This window comes from Grammomys surdaster, unplaced genomic scaffold (genome assembly GCF_004785775.1).
Source record: "Grammomys surdaster isolate TR1022 unplaced genomic scaffold, NIH_TR_1.0 343, whole genome shotgun sequence".
NCBI classification, from domain to species: Eukaryota; Metazoa; Chordata; class Mammalia; order Rodentia; family Muridae; genus Grammomys; species Grammomys surdaster.
In genome coordinates this window covers 357,788-381,639 of record NW_021604762.1, presented here as the reverse complement: position 1 = coordinate 381,639, position 23,852 = coordinate 357,788, and the positions used below count along the sequence as shown (strand labels likewise).

At 38.9% G+C, this 23,852-nt stretch overlaps 1 protein-coding gene across 2 annotated transcripts in view; it reads right to left on the bottom strand.

Annotated features, from left to right (window-relative positions):
- Babam2 (BRISC and BRCA1 A complex member 2) overlaps window positions 1-23,852 on the bottom strand; it is a 364,624-nt gene that overhangs the window by 253,655 nt on the left and 87,117 nt on the right. The window lies entirely within an intron of this gene.

Genomic DNA, 23,852 nt, shown 5'->3' with positions numbered 1-23,852 from the left:
ATCCAGGGCAACCTAAACCTGGAGCGGGGTGGGAAGTGGGTATGATATATTTCAGCAATGGAGAAGCCAGACAGAGTGGCATATACTTACAATCCTAATATATGGGGGGTAGAAGCAGGAAATCAGCTGAAGGTCGACTCTAACTATGTAGCAACTCAAGGCCAGTGATGGTCTACATGAGATCCTGTCTTGGGGAAAGGAGAGCCAATTAATTCTACTCCCGCTAGTTTCTGCCTCTCCCACAGCTCTTTATTACCTGTTCTCCTCTTTTGCCTGGATATGGAATATCTTCTAGGCCTCTCCTGGGGCCCTAGCATTCCTGGTTTAATATCATCTATGCCCCAGGAACAAAAGCACCAACTATGGTGTGATCATTCTTAAATTGGTCATATTTATTTGCATTTAATTTTAACTCATCATCTTTTTACTCAAATATTTTTGTGATGGCCCAAATAATATTAAGGAATCATAAAACATTTCCAAATTGGCAGCTGTGGACTGTGGACATGCTTTCTTTCACCCGCCCAGCATTTTTATTTGAAGATCTTTAACCGAGGCAGACTCGCTTCGGCAGGTCACAGTCCCCACTAATTCTCACAGCGCTCAATCACCATCTTCACTCATCAGTGTGACTTGACTGGTCCCTTCAGACGCCTGAGTTTATAACCCCTGTGGTTAAGATTTTAGGACATTTTCTAAAGAGATGACTTAGTTCTTTTCATGGTCCCTTCATTTATGTTACAGACAGTGGGTGTTTATTAGTTTTATATCTGCAAAATACAATAAAAAGAATAGTTAGACTTTCTTTGTGTTTAACAGTGAAACAGAATGAACCCAGCAATGTTCACTGTGAATGACTGATTGTCTGGGTAACGGTTACTAGATACTACTTTCCTTCAATGAGACTATGTTTTTGTTAAAGTAAAGTATCTGAGAACAGAGGCAATATCCTACTCATCTCTGTGCAACTACTGTATTAAACAGCAGGGGTTTTACAATTTACACAATTAATTATTTTTCAAGGAAATGATCACAAATATAAGCTAAACTAGATATAGTAAAGGATTCGAGACTTTTTGAGGGAGAGTAAAGATACTAAATTGCTTGAGCCAAGTTTATTTAGTGGCTATGAGCAAAAATTGACAAAAGAAAGCTGGGCAACAATTTTGAAAATACAATATTGCAATATAACTAATTATACTCATCGATTGTTAGAATTTTAGGCCATCTTAAAAACAGTATCTTTCAAGCTTTCAAAGATATGACTTCATTTCCAAGATAAAATAAGAATGCAAAAATATCATCAAAACAAAATGAAATATCATGGCTCAATAGATGAGGCCTGAAGGGTACAAAACAGCACATTAAATCATTTTCCAGTTCAAAAAAACTGCAGGAGATGTTGGTCTTCCTGTTTTTCATAAACCTTATAATTGTGCTTCCAGAAAACTACCAAGCATCTGCCTCTATGTAACTGATTCTTCATCTTGGAGCTCTCACAAGGAAATAGAGAGTACACGGTGCCAGGATCACTATCTTCTCCAGCCAAAATCATTAAGTCTTGGAGCCAATTTCCCCTTGGTAAATTCTGATGAAATTCCTTCCATTTGCAGCTTCCTTAGTTAGTGGTAATGGCTGCACATGTCACAAGTCAATATACATGTATATGTGTTTAACAATACACATTATATATTCTAACAGTGCTATGTATTTCAATGCACCCAGGTAAACATGCATCTATTCATTCAGTCACACATAAATACACAGCTCCATAACTGTTCCTAGAAGTCCACTGATGTGATTCTGTGTGACTACCATCTCTTAATGGAGACAAGATTCTCTGATAGGCTAGCATTACTCTGGAACTCAGCACCAAGCAGCTCTTCTATGCAGTTACAGTATAATGAGAAGGTTAGTAAAAAAAATAATTTTAATGCTGAACACAGTCCCTTAAGTGCTTCTGAATCATCAAAGAAAGATCAAAGAGGTTCCATTTTAAGGTAAAGGGCATTTTATCAAAATTCAATTATGTTTTAAAACATGGTGATCCATATATAATTTATATAGTAAATTTTAAGAGTCTAAATATTTTATTAATTGGCTTAACCTTATTTCCTATTTAATTTTAATAAAACTTGTAATTTTGTCTCTTATAACATATCTTTATAATATGAATACATTAAATACATTATTAACAAAGATTGCAGATTAAGCCTAATACATTTTTCATCATAGTACTAATTCTTCAATTCTTCAACTGACATCCTGTTGATTGTCTAGCTGTTGTTTAACATAAACTGCATTTCATACAATTCATATTTCTTGATGGACTAAGGTCATTTACTCTAAGACCATATAATACACATAAATTTTTTAAATAGTGAGATCCTGGTGGTTAAGTAAATTGAACAGTGATGATAAATGGCTAGGGTACTATACTTTTATAATCCTCCTGTTGCTTCTGAAAATTCTTATCTTCTACCTAACATGCACACAAGTGTGTGCGCGCATGCTCGCACACGCATGCGCGCGCACACACACACACATCTCATTTTGCTACAAGTATTACTACACACATTTTACCCAATTCCCTACATGATAAGATTAAGATGCACCTATGTCTCATATTGTTTACAATAGCTATTTCATATAACTCAAAATTCTAGTATGGAAGGGAGAGAGTTATTTGTTTTTGTTTGTGATCCAAACTAGAAGACAGAAAATCAGGACCTATAGACACCAAACAACTTTTATATAGTAAAGAAATGAATTAATGTGTTAAATTATGGCATGAAAGACATGGTTAGCAAAAATCTACTCTGTTGTAGTTTTATAGGATGAATTACCTTGTTTCTTAAGCCATAAATTACAAAGAGAAGAAAAATAGAGAAACCATCTAGGTTAAAAGATACTAGAGGCTGGGTGGTGGTGGCGCACGCCTTTAATCTCAGCACTTGGGAGGCAGAGGCAGGCGGATTTCTGAGTTCGAGAGTTCGAGGCTAGCCTGGTCTACAGAGTGAGTTCCAGGACAGCCAGGGCTACACAGAGAAACCCTGTCTCGAAAAACCAAACCAAAAAAAAAAAAAAAAGAAGATACTAGAGATGAAAATAATCACACTGCATAGATCTTGGTTCAGACAATTAGAACTCTGAGAAATGACGGGTTCACTGAAGATACAAGGCCAGGAAACGAGTGGATGTGTAGACAAGGTAAGAAGCCCTGGTGATGACTGAAGCTGGCGATGGACCCATGGAGCCCCACGGGACAACGCTGCCTTCTTACATACATGCCAAAATCTCCAAAGGAAAAGGTCTCCTCATGTGAGGAAATCTGATAGGTAAAATTAGTTTTTGTTTTGCTTTAGTTTCTAAACAGTATGCTTTGATTCCTGAACATGCCTAGTTGAGCATTTACAAACATGGCATAAAGCTAACAGTTAAAGGAGCATTGAAACTAATCTTAATTCTTTAATTTGACTAAAAATACTCTGAATTTGCCAAACCTTCACTAATCCTTAATTCCAAATGTTATAAACATCTCTCAGGGGATTATTTTCTTAAAAACTAAAACTTTCATAAAGTATTCTGTGAAATAGCACAAGACTTGAGATTACTATTTTAACTGCTATGAACAAAAGGCCCATAAAAATACTAACAAAAACAAGATGGAGAAGGAAGGAGAGGCCAGTGTTTGCTAGGTTTGCTGTAGGCACTCAGTCATTAGGCTAACAGTTAATGTCTCAAATGGGGGAGTGTCTCTGTTTTTACAGACAAAGACTTTATTTAGATGTTTGTTTGTTTTACTTATTTATTTGTGAGGGGTATTTTGGGGTCAAGGTCTTATATAGCTCATATTTTCAAACTCCTGATCCCCAGCAATCTAAATATACAGAGTCAGATGTCTGTGATAGCTGTTCTCTCTTCTGGTTATTCTAAAACACTGGTAACTCAATCTGAGCAGACTTTAATGAATTTGGAGGACTGAGAATGGGCTAGAAGACAAATAAATGGTTAACTTTAAAGTTTTAATAACAAATTAGTTTAAATAATAGTTAAACTTACTGGAACAAATTTTACATTTTGAAAATAAAACTGCCAAAGTAGTTAGCCAAGATAAGCCTCATGTCAACACTGAAAGCATCTTTAAATTCACAAAATTAAATGTGTTTTAAAACATGCCTTTAATCCTCCCTTCCCTTCCCCCTCTCCCCACGTGGTCATGGCCAGCCTCTACCCTCTCTACTCTTCTCTCTCTCCTCCCGCTCTCCCACTCTCTTAATAAACCTCCCCTCATGGGGAAAAAAAAAAACATGCCTTTAAGCATGCAAATTATATCGATAACTACTCTAACCAATTATTTTTATTTAAATATAATATTTGTATTAACTCTTTAAGAATCTCATACATATGATATATTTTGATAATACTTCCACCCCTTAACTCCTATCTCACTCCAGATGCAATCTCCACTCCCTTCAAACTTCCTGTCCTCTTGATTTTTTGTTAGTGTTTTTTCTTCAGAATCCATTGAGCCCAATTTATGATGCCCTTATACTTATAAGGATAAGTCATCTTCCAGAATACAGGGGACCTACCAGGGACATCCTTAAGTGGTCTACCCAGAAGCTACCAATCACCCCTCAGCTACTGATTCATGTTGGAGTGCCAACTGGCTTGATCTTGTGTAGGCGACAAGAGAGGCTGCTGCAGTCCCTGACCTTTGACCTCCTGCTCCCTGATCTCTGGCTCTTATAATCTTCTGCCTCCTCTTCCTCAATTGTTCCAGAGCCTTGAAAAGAAGGGTATGATACAGATGTTCCACTTATGAATGAGCAAGCAAATTATTTTAATTCATGTAAAGGACTCCTTTGATTTTAGAAACTGACTAAAGATGTCTACGAAACTTTGTTTTTGAAACAACAGACAGGCTCTTATTAAGTTAGTGGAGTTTGCCTAGGACTCACTCTGCATCCCAGACAGTCCCTGAACTATAGGGCTCCAGCTTCAGTCGTCTCCTAAGTAGCTGAAATGATGGGCTGACACTGGCCTAGCTTATTCCATTTGAGATACTCTTAGTAATTAGCTGCCCCTCTTTTAAAAATTCTATAATAATCCAGACTTTTACTTTTCAATCTGGCTTCTTCATAAATGTTCTTGAACCACATTCAAGAATATGTATTAAATGTGTTGAATGTTTTGCTTATAATATTATAATTCTTTGGAACTTTCATAACTGCAACAACTTAAAAACAGCTTTTAAAGAACGTATACAAGGTCTACTGAGTCACTGTCAGTGGCAGGCTACAAAGTACTCTGCAGTTGAAGGATTACATCAGACCAGGGTAAGGTTGAGCTGGCACTTTACTTCACAGGTTTAAATATCTTGGCTTTCCAAAGCTTGTGTGGGGGCTGCAGTTTGGCATAAAATTCTCAGCCGGATGCAGATAATTCCTCTGGGGGAAAATGTTTTTATAATAGCTAAGGTTTTTTGCTTTTAAAAATGTTAGAGAAAGCATACATTATATCCAGGTTCAATTTTTATAATACACTTTCCCTGTTTCTTGTGTTTATCTCTAAAGCTAACCTAAGGACAGCAAGCTAATCCACAAACATAGACTTAGGAAGTACAAAAGCTCACTGTCTTAATTAATAGTTTAAACGTAAGATCAAAAATCAAAGTAAGCTCCTCCAATTACAACAGGAGAGAGGACTTTGCTGAAAGCTCAGGCATCAGCTAAAGTCTCCAGGGATAGCTCTGCACTGCCCTGCCCACATCTGCCTCTATGGTCACTCTGTCAGGTTCGGATAATATTGGTTTTATCAATTAAAGAAGGTATAAAGACCAAGTGCCATATCCAGCATACTCTTCCGGTACTCAGCAGTCCTGAGACAGCTGCAAGCTCTGCATAACCCAATGTTCACTTTACAGCTTGTAGTCCTAACCTGGAGTCAGAGAGTAGAACTGGCATTCATAAACCATGAGGACCAGCCGTGATCGCTGCTGGGGTTGACTGCCAATCAACCTGACTGCTTTTGGTCACCTCTAAGAGGCACGCCTCTTTGCTTGTCTCTGAGGCTACTTCCAGAGAACATTCAACTTGAGTGAAAAATGGTCCAGAATAAAGAGGTCTAAGAAAAAAGCAACGAGAATGTGCCTGCCTCACTCCTCTGTGTGGCAGTTCCTGACATTGGGCTCTTTGTTTCTTCAGTCTTTCAAGGTATGCTCAATACAGCAATTCTCAAAAGGCTTCAGGGCTTTCAGGCCCAGGACTCCTCGCCCTGGGATGGCCCCACCCACTCACAACCAATCATTAATCAAAAAATGCCCCCATAGACATATCTACAGGCCACTTTGATGGAGGCAACTTCTCAATGGAGAGTTCCACTTCCTAAGTGTCTCTAGCTTGTGGCAAGCTGGCAAAAACTAACTGGTGCACATACTGATAAAAAAAATTGAATAAACAAGTACAGAGAATAGACAAATATCCCACACAGATGAATGCTGGATAATTTACATATATGGCCTATCGTCATGAGACTGAGCCTTACTTGACACTTGAGTACACACTGAGAACCTTACAAAATGCTGTAGCAATGTAACTTTGGGAGTGTGAAATCTAGAAATATCTTGAATCAAGTGACCAAAGTTAATGTCAGCAAAAAAAGTCATTTCAAAAGTGTGTACTCTTGATATCATGTGACAAAAGTATCACTGAATATGCTGGCTAGTTTCATGTCATCATGGCATAAGCTAGAGTCATCTGAGGGGGAAGAACCTCAATTGAGAAATATCTCCATAAGATCAGGCTGTAGGCAAGTCTGATGGGGCATTTTTCTTAATTAGTGATTGATGTGGTAGGGCCCAGCCCATTGTGAGTGAGCCCACCCCTGGGCTGGGGTCCTGAATGCTATAAAAAAGCAGGCTGGGCAAGCCAAGAGGAGTAAGTCAGTAAGCAGCACTCCTCCATGGCCTCTGCATGATCCCTGCCATGGCATCCCTCAATGGACTGTGACTCAGAATAAGCAAGTAAATGAACCCTTTCCTTCCCAACTTGCGTTTGCCCGTGGTGTTGCTTTTCACAGCGCAGTAGAAGAGTAAACAAAGACACTGTATTATTGAGGTCTTCTAGCCAAAAAAACCTGTAACCACAGCCTCACCATGAGAAAATACCAGATAAATTCCAACTGAAAGACAGTTGCTTAAATAGCTGACCAGATACTCCTCAAGGCTATCAAGGCCAAAAGAAACAAGGAAAGCTACAAACATCTGTGACAACCAGGAATAGCCTCAGCAGTCGTAAGGACTAAATAGCATGTGATAGCTTATATGGGATCCCACAATCAAAATGAACACTAGGGGATGGCTAAAGGACACAATCCAGGAATATATCATTTATAGATGGCTTTAGAACTGAAATGAAAAAATCTGAGTAGCATTATATTTATTAGTAATTAGTATACTTATTAGTAATATATTGGATTGTTTCAAACATTTTATACTCTACTTATAAGAATAGTTATGAATATATAATAATGAAACCAAGAAACCTATATTCCTAAAAAGCAAATATAATTACATTCATCATGAAATTATTGAATGATACTTCAGATTTTACTGCTAACTTCTGGCATATGCATAGCAGCTTTTTATGTACAAATTCTACGGTGGCTAGAATGACAGAAACATTAATAAACTTCTTCAGGTGTTAAAACAAAAAGAACACAATCCAGGCTTCAGCTAATAACAATTCTCAATACTGACTCACCATTGGCCACAAATGTACCATAGCACAGTAAGAGATCAGGACTAAGAGGAAATGTGAGTTATGACGCTCTCTCTAGTACCTGCGTAATCATTCTGTTCATTTAGAACCAAATATGTATTTAAATAAAAAGAGAGAAAAGAAAATCTTTCTCTCCTAAGACCTAATATATATACCACAAATATAAAAAGCAAGCTGGTTAGAAGACCAGCCTTACAACCTAAGAAATGACTAACTCGGAAATGCCAAGGGAAGAGAATCAGCAACCACTACTAGCACTTTTGTCTTTATATTAAATAAGAATTTGACTCCTCTGAAGACCTGATGTATTCACATCAAGTCCATAACTATTTCTGCAGGTATACTTAACAAGTGCTAAAAAGGAAACTCATCAAAATCAATTTTGGAATCTTCAATGTTGTAATCTTGGAAAAGGTAAAATTCTCAGATTATGAACATCTCACAAGAGCTTTGATCTGTAGGGGAGTCACACTGTGGGTGGAGGGAGTGAAAATAAATTCCAAAACCATGGTGGTTCCTTAAATCACAGCACAGCTCAAGTGCTTAAGGGGCTGCACAGGACTAGCTACCTAAGATTCAGCCCCAGATACCACACAAAAGTGGAAGAGATAAAACACTGAACTGTACCATGATACTCACTGGCTCCACATATGCACGGTGGCATGTGCACACACATCCTCCACACACACGGGAAAACAAAATAACAAATAAAACAAATATGTTTTAAAATCACAACATAAACTAGCAATGAAGAAGATTTAGCTTCTTAACACTTTAGTCTTATCCAAGGCTCCTAACCTTTTTTTCCACTTGTAACCTTTTTCTTGCCTGAGAAATTTTTATGTGATTCCAGAATATGCATGCATATAAAAATAGGTCTGCAAATGAAAATTTTACTGATAAAGAAAATTTTACTCATAAAGAAAATTACTTAAGCAATTATTTGGTATACATATACTGTTACAAAACTTATCATTTCACCATTTGCTAAAGATACAAACAAATTCGACACTAATAAGGTGGATGCCCTTGTCTATTTTTACATAAAGGATTAAACCTTGGCTGCATGTTTGATGCTGGAGAATGTAGAAAACTTTTAATGTTTTTCAGAGTTGATAAATACTTTGCTTTTTAATTGTCAAAGTTAAGAATGTCATGTCACATAAATATATAGCACAAAAATGGCAGAAGTATGTTTCGAGCCACCTCAGAAACCACTGTAAATTCTGTCCTAATTCTTAGCCAAAATTCATTCCATGCTTTTTTGTGAAATACTAAGTCAACAACTCAAATAGTGCTTTGTTCCCCTCCCCCACTAACATTCTAACACAATAAAAAGATACACTAATTTGATACTTACATGATGAGAAATTACATTAGGGAAAGGAAAGTCTTTACTTTCTGTGATTCAACAATTATAAAGACACTGGATGTAATTCCTACCATCCATTACAATAGTCTATAATCTGCAACAAGGGGGTTGGAGGCACTATTTGGCATTGCATGGTATGCCAGCACACTCAATGTGGGCTGTACCTGCTGCGTATGCAGAACCAGGTCTGTGGTGACATCATGCAGTGGAGGAACAGTTCAGATGCATTACCAGTTTGAGGATGAGTGTGACTCACAGTCTAAAAAGCTGGGATCTAAATATCTTTTCTTTTTTTTTTTTTTTTTTTTGTCACAACTTACCTATATAACTATCTGCCTGTGAAACCCTTGTTTACAGCAAGCTAGTTTGATGGATGCTTCTAATATGTCAGTCTTGCAGTGTTTTGTTTCTCTGAAATGTGGTCCCCTCCTGCAGTGCTACCATCCTCCAGTCTCCACCTCACTCTCAGTCTTCTAAGTCCCGCCCTCGCCTAATGACCAGATCAGATAAGGCTCTGCTATCACTACATTACCACAAGTCCTGCAGCACTGATGCAGGGTCCATCCACTAAAACCAAACAAACAAATAACTCTTTCGTGTGTACTTGCTACGTGTGAGTAAGTGTTAGAATAGCCAAGGACAAGTAAGATAATAGGCTCTGCCCCCAAGTGCCCTTCAAGTTACAGAGAAGACAAACAGGTAAACAATTATTACAAGAGCAATGCTACCATACAATGCGCTGCAAGCATAGTCCAACTAAAAAAGGCCTCCTCCTCATCTCAGTGTGATACAGTCATCACAACCAACCCTGATAGTGATTTACTGACACTTTTACTTCTTTCTAGTCTTCTTAAGAGAAACAGGACAATTCCCTGTTCACAGACACGAAAATTAAAATGTACTAAGACTTTTTAGTAAGCTATTATCCATAACCAACCAGTAGTTAGTTATTCATGGTGAGAAAATGTGAGTTGAGAAGGAAGTCACAGGTTTGTACTCGCACCAGCAGTGGAGGAGTGTTCCCTTGCTACACATCCTTGCCAGCATGTGCTGTCCCTTGAGTTATTGGTCTTACTGATTTAGACTGGTGTAAGATGGAATCTCAGAGTCGTTTTGATTTGCATTTCCCTGATGACTAAGGACTTTGAACATTTCTTTAAGTGCTCCTCAGCCATTTGAGATTCTTCTGTTGAGAATTCTCTGTTTAGCTCTGTACTCCATTTTTAAATTGGGTTATTTGGGTTGTTGGTGTCTTCTTGAGTTCTTTATAAATTCTGGGTATTAGCTCTCTGTCAAACGTAGGGTTGGTGAAAATCCTTTCCCAATCTGTAGGCTACCATTTTATCCTATTGGCAGTGTTCTTTGAAGACCAACAGAATCACAACAACCTGTCCCTTGGGGCTTCAGAGACTGAACTAACAACGCATCTTTCATCAAAGCAACAGTAATGATAACTAAGACAGCTGTCCTAGGAGAAATTCTTGACAATATATAAAGTCTGCAAACAGGAAGACAGAGAAAATTTTAAAGAATATATGTGCCTATGGTACAGACACAGAAAACACCAAGAAAAAAGTATATTCTAAAATGTTAAGACTTAGCTCTACATTGTTTGGGATCATGGAGGGGTTCGTACCTGTTAATACTTACATGAATTTTACATGTCATTAATAATACAAATACATGGCCAGGAGTGGTGGTGCATGCCTTTAATCACAGCACTTAGAAGACAGAGGCAGATGGATCTCTGTGAGTTTGAGGCCAGCCTGGTCTACAGAGTGAGTTACAGGACAGCTAGAGCTATATGCTGGGATCATGTCTCAAAACAAAAGTACACATAACAACAACAATAATAATAGTAATAATAATATATTATCATAATATAAACAAACTCTTGAGAGGAGTTGGGAGGGACAGGAGGTGATAGAGAGAGTACACAACAATGCCCTGTTCAGGCTGCCTGGAAAAGAGTTCCCGTGAACTGCAATGATTTATTCCCAACTCTATAACTCATTTTCCCAAAAACATTTTCACAAATTCAGTTGAGTAAATCAAAACTGACAACATCTGTTAAATGTTTTATTTGCCATTGGATTTCAAAAAATAACTTGGTTTGCCTTTTTCCATTTTTCTTATGGGAAGCAGCATTTTTAAGGTACCTTGTTTATACTTCCAAGATGCTCTGTTTCTCTACAGCTATGTTTAAAAGTCTTGTTTATAACACATGCTTTCAAAATTGTGTGTGCGCATATTAACAGTCCCTAATCCACAATTGGCCATGATAGCAACAATTTTTGAAAAACAGATAAAATCATAAATTATAGTTGTTAAACCAAGAGCCCTCCACTATCTTCCCCTAGGGAGAACACTTTTAAAAGGAGAAAAAAAGACACCAACTTTTTTCTCACTTCATAAAGCATTTCTACAGCTGATAAGTTAAAATAAACACAAGTAATCACAGAACTTCACATACAGAAGTACTCATAGACCTTCACAGACAAGAGTACTGATAGGCATTCACACATGGAAGTACTCATAGACCATCCAGACAAAAGCACTCGCAGACCTTCACAGATGGAAGTATTCATATAACTTCAAAGACATAACGCAAAGACTTTCATGGAGAGAAGTACTCAAAGATGTTCACAGACATGAGTGCTCATAGACCTCCTGTCTCATCAGCACATAAACCAATTTCCCATCAGAATGTCTAGATTTTTGACACTCACATTGACCATTTACTGATGGATTTATTATTAAAGAAGCTGTCAATTCAAAAGAACCAGAGATGCCCTCTCTAAATAACATTCTACCTCACACCAGGAAAATCCACAGGGACTTAAGTACCAAGATTTCTGTAATAAAAGAAGTACACTGTTATGGAACACTGTAGCTGGACTTTGGTTACTTTGTGGGTTCTTTCTTCCACCCTTCATCACTCTTTTCCTACCCTTTCAACCCCCTAACAATAGATAGCATAGAAAAAAGTATAGAGGGGGGAAAGGGGACAATGTTAATCTTAGACTACTTCTTGCCGATTAGGGGTGTCAAGTTCCTTGGGGCAAGTTTGATCTTTGCAGTCAGGATATCTAATTTCTTCTCCTTCTTTCTTCTTTGTGCATGACTACTTAACAAACCACTACCAACAGTAACCAGCCAACAACCTATGTCACCTCTACGGGCCCTAGCATTTATATACCCTCTGAAAAGTCACACAATCACAAAAACTCTCTGCAGCTAGGAAAATCACACCCCTGCTACAGCATGAGGCAAATCATAGTCAGCTGCTGTGGACAATCTCAAGCAACCCCATATCCCACATCTGGTATTAAAATGAAAACATATTCCCATAATATTTGGGTTTTTCAAAGAAACCAAAATTCTCACTATATGAAATATTTTTTTAATGTTGGGTCAACATTGTTATTATCATCTTATCAATAATAAATTTTTGGTTAATTATGTATTTTTCCTCTGTGTGTATGTGTGCACATATTCATGTGAGGAGTGGGTGGATATACAGGTATAGGTATGTAGAGATCAGAGGACAACCTCTTGTGTCTTTCTTTAAGCACCATCTGCCTTTTCTTTGAGACAGGTCTTCTCATACTCTCTAGTTTCACTGGACGCAGTAAGCTAGTTGGCCAGCAAATTCCAGAGATCCATCTGTCTCTACCTCCCATCTCTACATCTTTGGTATAAGAAGTGCATCCAATTAATTCCGCCTTTTACTTGGGCTCTCGGGACCTGAACTCAGGTCTTGTGCTTTGAAGGCACATACTTTGCAGATTAAGCCATCACCTCAGGTCTAATTCTGTGTTCTTACCAACAAGGTGTGTAGCATTCATGGTCCACTCAAATTTTTACACATTTGCTTTGGTAGTAAAGGATAAAAATGACATTTTCAAAGTAAAATGGCATGTTCTCAAAGTACAACTGAACACTTCCACAGGGGCCTCTGTGGCTTTGCACAGACCAGCACTTAGAATAAGAACAGCCTGAAGCTTAGATACAATAAAGATATTCCTCTGAAGCTATCTGCTCTCTGTAGAAGCAAGAACTGGCGAGACACAGAACCTTAGAGAAGAGCTGACTGCCACAGCTGCTTTACCCAGAGATATGTGCAAACTGGCCCAGAGAAAGGCTGGGATGCAGGCACTGACCAGGCAAGAGCTGCTGCAGTGGCTTAGGGAAACTATGACAGCTTCTGGCAGAGAGTTAAGAGACCTCAAATATGCATCTAGTTCCCCTCAAGGCTCTGGATGAACTGAGCTCAGCACTGTGCTGAAACTTAAGGAAACTCCAGGGGAGCGGAACTATCTGCAGTCATACAAGACAAAATGTAAAATGTGGGTTCCCTGGGGGTAAAGATCCAAACTGCTGTGTTTTTAAATATTTGATAAAAGTTGATTTAAATACATAGAGAGCCAGGCATTTAGAACAGTCACAAAAGACCGATCACATTCCTGGCTCCCAGGAATAACCTAAACCAGCTACTTCACAACTAGAAGTGGCCCTACAAAACCATAAATCACCCCCAACTCAGCAAAGTCTCCAGATTGAAATCAGCTTAGCTGCCTCTCAGAGAGGACAATCCTCTGTCTCTGTCTCAGTTTCTGCCCCCTCGTCCCTTTCTTCCTTTTCCCCTCTCTCCCTCTACCTCTCAGAAAATGCTCCACCCCTGGAGCTGCTTCAATTTTTTAACTGGACTATCTGGTGTTTACATCAGTTCCAAGAGCTACCAAGCACAGAACCATGTGACTGATAAGGAAGAAGGGAGGCAAAACACACACTCAAGGAGAATCCAGATATTAGAATTAGCTCACAAGGACTTCAAGATAACTACAAGTGTGAAAATGAAGACTGTAAACTGAGAGGGCAAGATAAATCCAGCAGAGAACTAGAAGTTGTAGAGAAAGATCAAATCAGAGAACTGAAGTCAAGCTGTGATGCCCTCTCTCTCAATCTCAATCTCTCTCTCTCTCTCTCTCTCTCTCTCTCTCTCTCTCTCTCTCTCTCTCTCTCTCTCACCACACACATATACCACATAAACACACACACACACCACACACGCACACGCACACGCACACGCACACAGGTTCAGGAACACTGCAGGCTAACAGATTCATCACAGCAGGGGTTGCAAGTATCCTGGCTCCCTTGGCTTTGGGCCTCAGGGAAGGTCCAAAAAGAGGGTTCTGTTTACATGTATGCTTTTTGGTATAACATTATTTAGAATTTTAATGATTTGTTTCTCATCTTTTTTTTTTTTAAAAAAAAAAGAGGATCAAATAGAATTGGAGACTAAAGACTGTTTTTCTCGAAATTAAGACGTCATTACATGAGTTTAAGAAAACAAGCTAGTAACTTGGGAGATGAGTTTGGCACTAACTAAATGTGCTTGCTTACCTCTCACCTCTCCTACTCTCTCTTCTACAAGCTGAGGTAGTTTTCCAGACTGTCAACACAGTAATGGAGGAAGAACTCAAGGCACAGAGTGTTATGTCCTGGATCTGGATCCCAGAGATTCTCCATCTTGCTCCAGTGGTAGTTATGTCGACGTTTAGAACAGACCTCATGGCCCTCACTGTCCAGCCCGCTTTAGTGCACTATACCCACCCCACTCCTGATGCCAGTCCCTAAAAGACCCAGTAGGCCACCAACATCAGTTTTGGCTCACAGCACCCACAATGAAGGTTGCTATTTTCCAGAGGGCTAGAGCCACACTCTCTTCCAACAAATAAACTGAAATCGTGGAGATATGGGCCACATTGGGGGAAGAGAAAAAGAGGATTCTAATTTGTTCCCTTGAGGCTACTCTCCTTTAGCCTTAAGTAACAGTTTTTAACACGATTAGTCTTATTTGTATTATTTAGCATTCTCTTGCCTTTTTTTTCAGTAATTAACAATTCTGTATCCTAAATGTTCCCTATTTAATTACTGGGGTAGTTTCCATCTCCTGACTAGATCCTGACTGATAAACTAGTAAAGCTGAGAAACTGCTAACAGATCTATCCACTATGTATGTCCAAAGAAGTCCATCTTTTGATATGTACCACCGGGAATGCACATGGCTACTACGGAGAAAGGCAGAACATGCACAGCAGAGCTGTTTACAACAGCAGGAGATGAGAGGTGAATCAACCCAATGCCCATCAACAGACGAGATAAGGAAACTGTGGTGTGCTAATACAAGGGGATACTATCATCAGTGAGCATAAACAGTAACAACAAGGAGAGGAACCGCATGGGAGACGAGGCCAGATACAATCAAACAAGTAAAATTGTTTGAGTTGGTTTGTATTACCATCAAAGAGATAAAATTAATAAAATGCTACTAGCAATCAGTATAAAGTTCACTCCTAGGTAGGTGAGCACAGAGATAGAAGGGAGTGGGAGAAGAGCTTCCAGATGTGGGGATGTTCTGCTTCTTCATCTGGGTCTCAGTATTCACTGTGCTACATAATTTGGTCTTGTGTTCTCGACTCTTTGTCATTCATCACTAGTGATTACATTGAAGTAGTCTTATGAATGCTCAGATGAGGGGATAGGGATTTAGCTCGGAGTACAGTGCTTGTCTAGCCACAGCACATAGCCCTGGGTTCAGTTCCCTAGCACTGAAAACTGTACAAATAAGCAGACACTCAGCTGATAGGTTCCTAAGGCCCCAAGGCATATACAGATCTGGGAAAAAGCATCCTTCTCCTTGTTCCCACAGTAGCTGTGCTTATTACCCCTTCATCCCTACAGTCACCGCCCCATCACATCGTGAAAATCTCTTACTGATCTGTCTTCAGCATCATGTACAGCTTACGGGGCAAAGATGCATTTTTTATGTGTCTCAAACGACACATGAAACAGTATGGAATAAAAATGTGAAAAATGAGAGTCTCCCATGTTAAACATGTTATAGGTCCAAGTACTTGGAAGAATCCAGGCTTTTTATCTGTCTGTTTGCCATTTTTCAGTAGTGGAACATGCAGTCTACTTCAGCTCGGTTCACTTGTGGCATGCATTTCAAGGACACAGGGCCAGGTAGCTACTTTACAGGGGCCTCCTCAAAAAGTGTCATTTGTAGAAAGCACCGTGAGGAGCAAAGGAGGCGCAAGCTAGATGGGTAAATGAACTCACATTCAACGCAAGCAGACAGTCAACGGAGGACTCAAATAACCAGAGACACTAGCATCGGTGGTGTTAGTGTTGCACTGAAGAGCTTGTCCCAGGCACTAAATCAACCTCACTGTCGGACCAGGAAGTCAGACGGCACTGCTTTCTCCTCCTCCTAGAATTGCTACATGTTCTTCTCACTCAAATTTATGATCCAACTTTCCTCCTTTATGCAATTTTATTTTGAGTTAAAATGAATTATCATTATTACTCTGGGGAAAAGAATTTCAAAACAGCCTTGGAGGCAGCTGAGCATACCACAGAGTGTCGCAAGACTGGGCTGAGAGCACTGCTTTAGAGGTTCTGGTAACTGATTTCAGCCCTCCAAACAGCCCCTGTTTTCTAACAATAATATTTTTTCCTAATAGTTTAGAAGTGTATCAAAAATATACATCCTAGTTATAAAAATCAGTGAGATTATAACTACATAATCTCAAAACAAACCTAGTCCTATACTAAGCATGTACTACGCACGCTGCAGTGAACAAAACCAGTCAATGCTCTACTAACGTGTCCTTCCACTCTGGGTAAGAGACAAGGGTAACTCTAGTCCAGCTGTCTAAGGACTGTACTGTTTTAACAATAAATGTCTTGCATCTCACCATTATCAGTCTCAGACAATCGGGGAAGCTGGTCACTCTAGGAAAGACAGACACCAAATAAGCAACTAAAACTTATCATATGGCAGTAAGTAACAAAGAAGGGTGTGGTAAAGGTCAGAGAGTGTGAAAAGTGTGCTGGCTCTGTGAGGGAAGTCATGGAAAGCATTGTGGATGTGGTACTGGAAGGAAGCAGGGAACAACCTATTCAGGCAACTTGGAAAAGAGTTCAAAGCAGAATGAAAGAAAATAGCAGGTGGCAAATGAAAAGGTCCTAAAGTGGCCGTTAGAAGGTTGAGAGACCTATGCAGCTGGAGGGGTCAGCAAAGAGCAGTGGGGAAAGAAGAGACAACAGAGAAGCCACTGCGTGACGGCCACATATAAATCCCATCCCTCAGTCCTAGCACACAAATTCCAACCTATGAGAAAATTCCTTCTCATTATAATGGAACTTCTGCCTTATTATTGAACATATACATATAAATATGAATATGCATGAGCATATACATGAATATAGAGAGACATGTATGTGTATGTACGTATGCATATACATGTAAAGCCTCTACTTAACTATCCCATAGAATTCCTTTGTAACAGTTATTCCAATCTTTATAATATACCTAAGTGTACCTATTTCTCTCTATCTATATCTGACCTTCCTAAATCAACCTTTTTGAAGTCAATTCTATACTATATAGCACTGAACATGGTGCACAATCAAAAGCTACCAGTAAGTAGAATTTTCACTAATTTGTCTTTGGTTGATTTGTATGGCTTTATTATTAGTAGGCAGCCAGGGAAGATTCACTGCCTTACACACTGCATGACACATGGCCAGCACAAGCAGAATGGAACATGAGAAAAGAATGAGCACTAAAATCAACCTGCACTGCACAACCATCTCTCTATCAGCAGATACTTTGGTGTCAGGTGCAAAGCAAAAGCACAAACAGGACATGGCTGTACAAATGAGAGCCTCCTACTCACGGTCAGCACAAAAGGCCCCGAAAGAGCATCTCTAAGCAGAGAGCTTTCATGGCATGAGAAGTTTCCATGGTCACCTCAAACCATGTGACATCTTCCCTCTACAATGCACTGTTTGTTTTATTTTTATAATTTTCCTAAGCTATAAAATAAAGTTTGGGGTCTGTCTACTCCACTACCCAGGGATCACATCCAGAGCCCAGGTCTCAGGTCAACTGCCTGGAGCTCTGTATCCTAACTTTCAATTAATACTAATTAAATGGTTTGATGAATGAACTATTAGCTTACACAATATAAAGCCATGAGATAATTCTACTAGAATTTACAATCGTTAACTTTAAATACAACTTTCCAATATACTCTCGAGTCTATTACAATGCTGTTTCCATTTCTGTCTTGGGAAATGCTTTCAGCTTAGTTTTAAGATAAGAGGAAAAGCAGTGTTACTATTTTATAATCACTTCTCAACTCAAAATATGTGCTTAGCTGGCTTCCCAAATATTCCTGGTCTGTTCAAAATGGCAGGAATAAAATGATTTTTTTTAAATGTAAAAAAATTTTGCTCAGTAGAAAAAAATCTTACACTAAAATTTACACTATAAGGTATCACAATATATGAACATTATTAAAAAATCAATTGTGTCTCTATATTGCCACAAAATAAAACTAGAAACTAAAATAAGAAACAATTCCATTTATAACAGTGCAAAAAAAAAAACCCTAAAGCAAAAGTACAAAACTCATACATCCAAAATGACAAGCTATGTTGAGAAGGATTGAAGACTGTATAAATAAATGGAAACGCACTTGACATTGTTCCTAATTACAAAGACTTGACAATAACGTCCAGATTAACATAAGAGTCAGGACAATCAAAACCTATCAAAACCCCGGGTGGTACTGTGCAGACGTTCACACGCTGATCTAAAACGTATATGGCAATGCAAGGGACCCTCCATAGTAAAGGCCGTTCTGCAAAGAACGACGACGTACAAGCCCCACTCCCTACTTTCCATACTGATCACACAGTCGCAGCAATGAAGGCAATATGACACTACTATAAACATACACATACAAACCAATGAAATAGAATTAATAACCCAAAATACTCCCTCACAACTATTATCAACTTAGTGATAATAAAATGCCAAGAAAATTAAATGAGGGAAACACATCCTTTCTAATAAGCAATGCCAGCACATCTAAATATAAATTTACAAAGTAAAGTTGGGCATCAGCCTCACACCATTACAAAAATGAACCCAAAAGGGAACAAATACCTAAGTATGGCAGCAAAAATAATAAAACTCTTCAAGGAAAATAGTAGATTAAATCTTTATAATCTCGGATTAGGTTATTGTTTCTTGAATATCAAAAGCAAAGGCAACAAGAGAAAAAGATAAATTTAAATTCATCAAACTTTAAAACTTGTCTTTAAAGATGGTAAGGTGCATGAATTCTGATACATGAGGATCTGAGTTCAGGTTCCTAGGACCACACAAAAGCCAGGCCCAGTCACATGCAGCTTCGTTCCAGCACAGGCAGGGTGGAGACAGAGGGAGCCAGCAGAAATGATGAGCTCTGGGTCCTATGAGAGACCCTGTCTCAAAAAGTATGGTAGAGTGACAGAAGATGCCTAAGTTGGCAAATGGACTCTACAAACGTACACACAGGCAAGCACACACATCCACATGCACACAGGACAGTACAGAGGAAGCAAAAGGGACAGTTCACAAAATGGGGTGAAAAGTGTGGCCAATCACGTATATGATTTAAAAAACAAACAAAAAAACCCTGGAACCAAAAATATATTTAGAAAAAGAAAGGACAAAGACAATGTAAAACTAGGCAACAATCAACAATGTAATGTAAAACATGTCAACAGTCCTTCTCCAACAACAGGAAAAAGGGCTCAAATCATTCATCATGAAAGCAACACAAACCCAAATCACAAGGAGATACTATTTACTGAAGAGCTACCAATGATGGCTAATTAAAAAGACAGACAATAATACAATAATAAGTATTAGTAAATACACAGAGAAACCAGAACACTTACATACTGTTCCAGGTGAGACTATAAAACAGTGTAACCCATTTCGAAGACAGTTGATGCAATTATTCAGAAAGTTAAAAACAGAGTTACCATTTATTTGGTTTTAAAATTCTACGCCTAGCTATATAAACAAGAAAACACAAGGATGCCCATACAGTAGCAGCAGGTCAACAACCAGAACATGGAAACAACACTAACATCCATCAACTGACAAATGAATAAATAAAATATAGTATATACATATAACAGAATATTGCTTAGCAATAAAAAATGTGTGCCAGGTGAAAATAGTCAGAAAGGACTATATATGTACACATAGATGAAATGATTTATATTTACATGAAATGTTCAAGATAGGCAAATCCATACAAACAAAATAAAAAGTAGTGTTTGCCTGGGGTGGGAAGGACAGGGTTGATAGGTTTAGCATTTCTTCACGGTATGATGACAATGGGCCTCAAATTGTGGTGACAATTGCACAATTCAACAAATATACTAAAAATCACTGAATTAATACTTTAAGTAGGTGAATCATGTGGCATACAAGTTATGTGCCAATAAAGTTGCTTCTTAAAAATTACATGTGTATTTATGTATGCATGCTACTCCCTAAATAGAAAACATTACCTCAGTAGAGCAATGTTGAGCAAAGGCAAAGGACACTATGTTAGAAATATTCATAGACGATTCAGCTAATGGTTCCCAGCACAGTTCAGAGTGATACATACAAACAGAAGCCTGACAGTCCTTGGGTTCTCCAGATTCCTAATCCTAGGTCCAGCGGGAAAGCTAGAGTCAGAACACGCTTTCCAAATTATTCTAATATGCATCCAAACTTGGGAGCCATGGGCCACTAAGGCCTTTGTTCAGTGTCTTCATGACTCTGTGATGTCTGAGATGCTTCTGGCACCAGTACAGACTCTAGTATCTTACACACAACTGATCCAGTCACAGAACTCTCTTCCTTTAAGGAGCAACCTAAGTTTAAAGCAGAGGCTCAGCTGATGTCTGAGGCCCATACTGACTTCTCTTACTTGTACCCATGTTCCTTATTTAAGCTACCTAACTTTTTGGAGAATAACAAGTTTAAATAAATTTACTTGTACCCATGTCCCTTATTTAAGCAACCTCACAGTTTGGAGAAGAACAAGTTTAAATAAACAGAGTAAATTTAAGACTTGTTCCTCAAGCTAGACCATATTGGAGAGTTCATTTTCCCTTAATCATTATAACTCGATATATTTTTACATTCAAAACACAAACAGATCATAAAATCAGATGCAATTTTTTTCATGAATTATAATGAATAAGCCCAATAACTTAAAGAAAATTTCATACTTGCCACAGAACATACTTTGGGAAATATGTCCTATGGTCCCAGATTGTGAGGGTGCAAAGTACCCTTCTATACTTGGTAGGTACTCTAGTAAAAAATCTTGAAAAGTCCAAACACTGGTTCTGTTTCCCAGCCTACAGGTAACAAGATAAAGTTCCCTTTCATTCAAAGTCCAGACAAGTCAGCATGACCAGTACATCAAGAGAAGATGAGGGAAGTCCAGGTGGAATACACAACTAAATGCTAACCTGTTAACACTGAGTGACTAGTCCCTGGGCAGGCTGTGCCTCGAGAAATGGCTACCAGAGATCACATTTATAATGTACCCTGTCTTGGTGTTTCAACAAGACAGAAATCAAGTGTGCACCTTTAAGAGTATGCTTGGATAGCCTCGCTGCGCTTGTCTGAACCCCATGAAGTGAGCCTTCCTGAGGTCCTCAATCAATTCCTCTTGGATCCAGTGCACTGTTGGTTGAGCCTCCTCCTCCCAACACTGTTCTTTTTCAGCTTATTTCTCAAAAGCACTTATGATAACTTCACTCAGGGATGAAACATCATCAAAAGAGTGGAATTACCATATCAGCTCTGCTACAGCGTTTCTTCAGTACAAAAATAGAAGAGTCTCAGAGCCCTTTCTAGCTCTTAAATTCTCCATTCACCACGCTTGCCAATACTGACGACGTATACTGCAAATTGTAAAGTCAATTCCAAAAACAGCCTGTGAACACTTTCTCATCCTTTTTATCCCAGTGGTCTATCTCCCTTGTATAACATGCTTTCTCTCTCCTTAGACTTTATTTCAACAATGTTCAGTTCTGATCGTAGATTTCTCTCTCCTTTACTGATCACATGAAACACAGTTCCATGAGGTAGCTCTCATTCTGTTCTTCTTTCAGTGGCTCTTGGTCCAGCATCGATGTACTCCTCCAATGTCCTTGTGCTGACTACTTTTATGTCAACTGGACACAAGCCAGAATCATCTGGGAGGAAGGACTCTCAACCAAGAGAATGCCTCCATAAGAATGGTCAATAGGCAAGTCTGTGGGGCATTCTCTTGACTAGTGACAAATGTGGGAGAGCACAGACCACTGTGGGTAAGACCACCTCTGTGTGAGTGGCCTTGGGTGTGTAAGAGAAGGCTAAGCAAGTCATGAATAAGCCAATAAGCTACACTCCTTCATGGCCTATATATCAGTTCCTGCCTCCAAGCTCCTGCCTTGGATTCTCAACCTGACTTCCCAGGATGACAGATTATAAACTATAAGATTAAAACAAACAAACAAACAAACAAACAAAAACGTTACCCACCTTTCCTCTCAATGTTGCTTTTAGTCATGCTGTTTTATCATAGCAATACTAATGTAGGAGGAGCTAAGGTGGGAGGAGTAAGGAGAGGAAGAGGAGGAGTTGGGAGAGGAAGAGCAAAAAGGAAGAGGAGGAGCTAGAGAGGGCAGAGATACAGGAGGATGGAGAACCACACAGGTATGGAGGGCACTCTTGAGGAACAACTTATAAACTTATAATTAGGTTAGCTAACTGGGATACAACTCTCTTTGTATGGCCATCTTGTTTCAATCATTATCAAACATATAAAGCCTTTGATTAATCTATAAGAATTAGAGTCTCATTCTCTTACTGGGCCCGCATGGATGGCAGAATGGTCTGGGCAATGCCCTGCCTTGCAGAGACAGTGTGGAAGATTAGCAGAGCCATCTCTCACACTGGCATCTAGTGGGTAGTAGGGCTGGTGTTTCTGGTAGGCTGGTTCTAGCTGCTGCACGCACGTGGCCTCCAGCCAAGAAAATGGCGGCTGAGCTAGGCAGAGCCACTGCAGCTTAGATAGTCGGCTTGAGCCAGAGGCCAATTTTTAATTAAGTACTTCAACATACTAACCCTAGCTGAAACACCACATGCACCTAGCCTTTGTAGTTGTTTTACATAATGTGCACTTCAGCAACTATATCAGTACCCTTTTCTACAACACATCACATGAACCACAGCTTCTTACAATCTGCGTCAGTCTCTCACCTACCTGAATTCACTCATACTTTCCACTTTTCATTCTCTCTTGAAGGAGGAAAACAAACATCACCCCCTCTACAAGGCTTTCTCTGATCACCTTCTATAAATTCCTGGGACACATAGGCTATAATATTTCTTTAGCGTGTGATATAGGCCTCCCTCCACTCGGCAGATTTCAGACAGGGAGGAACTATACAGTAATGCTATGGTTTCATCTACTGCAGGTGGGCCTCTCGATTTTAATATAGGGTAAATAACAATACCATGACTTATAAGGAAGCAGTATTTAACTAGAAACTTTTAATCAAACAAAAGTTTATGTACAATTATTAAAAACCTTACAACAAACTCATGCTAACAGAATTCTTACAGCTGTGTGAAATGTTAATGTCTTCATATAGTACCTCGCCTTTAAATGAGAGGTGGAGGAATGGGGGAACTTTCAAAGTAAGTCATCAAAATATCAAATGCACAGCTTTGGTGAACCAAAAAAAAAAAAAATCTAGAAAACAAACAAAGAAAATAGATTTAA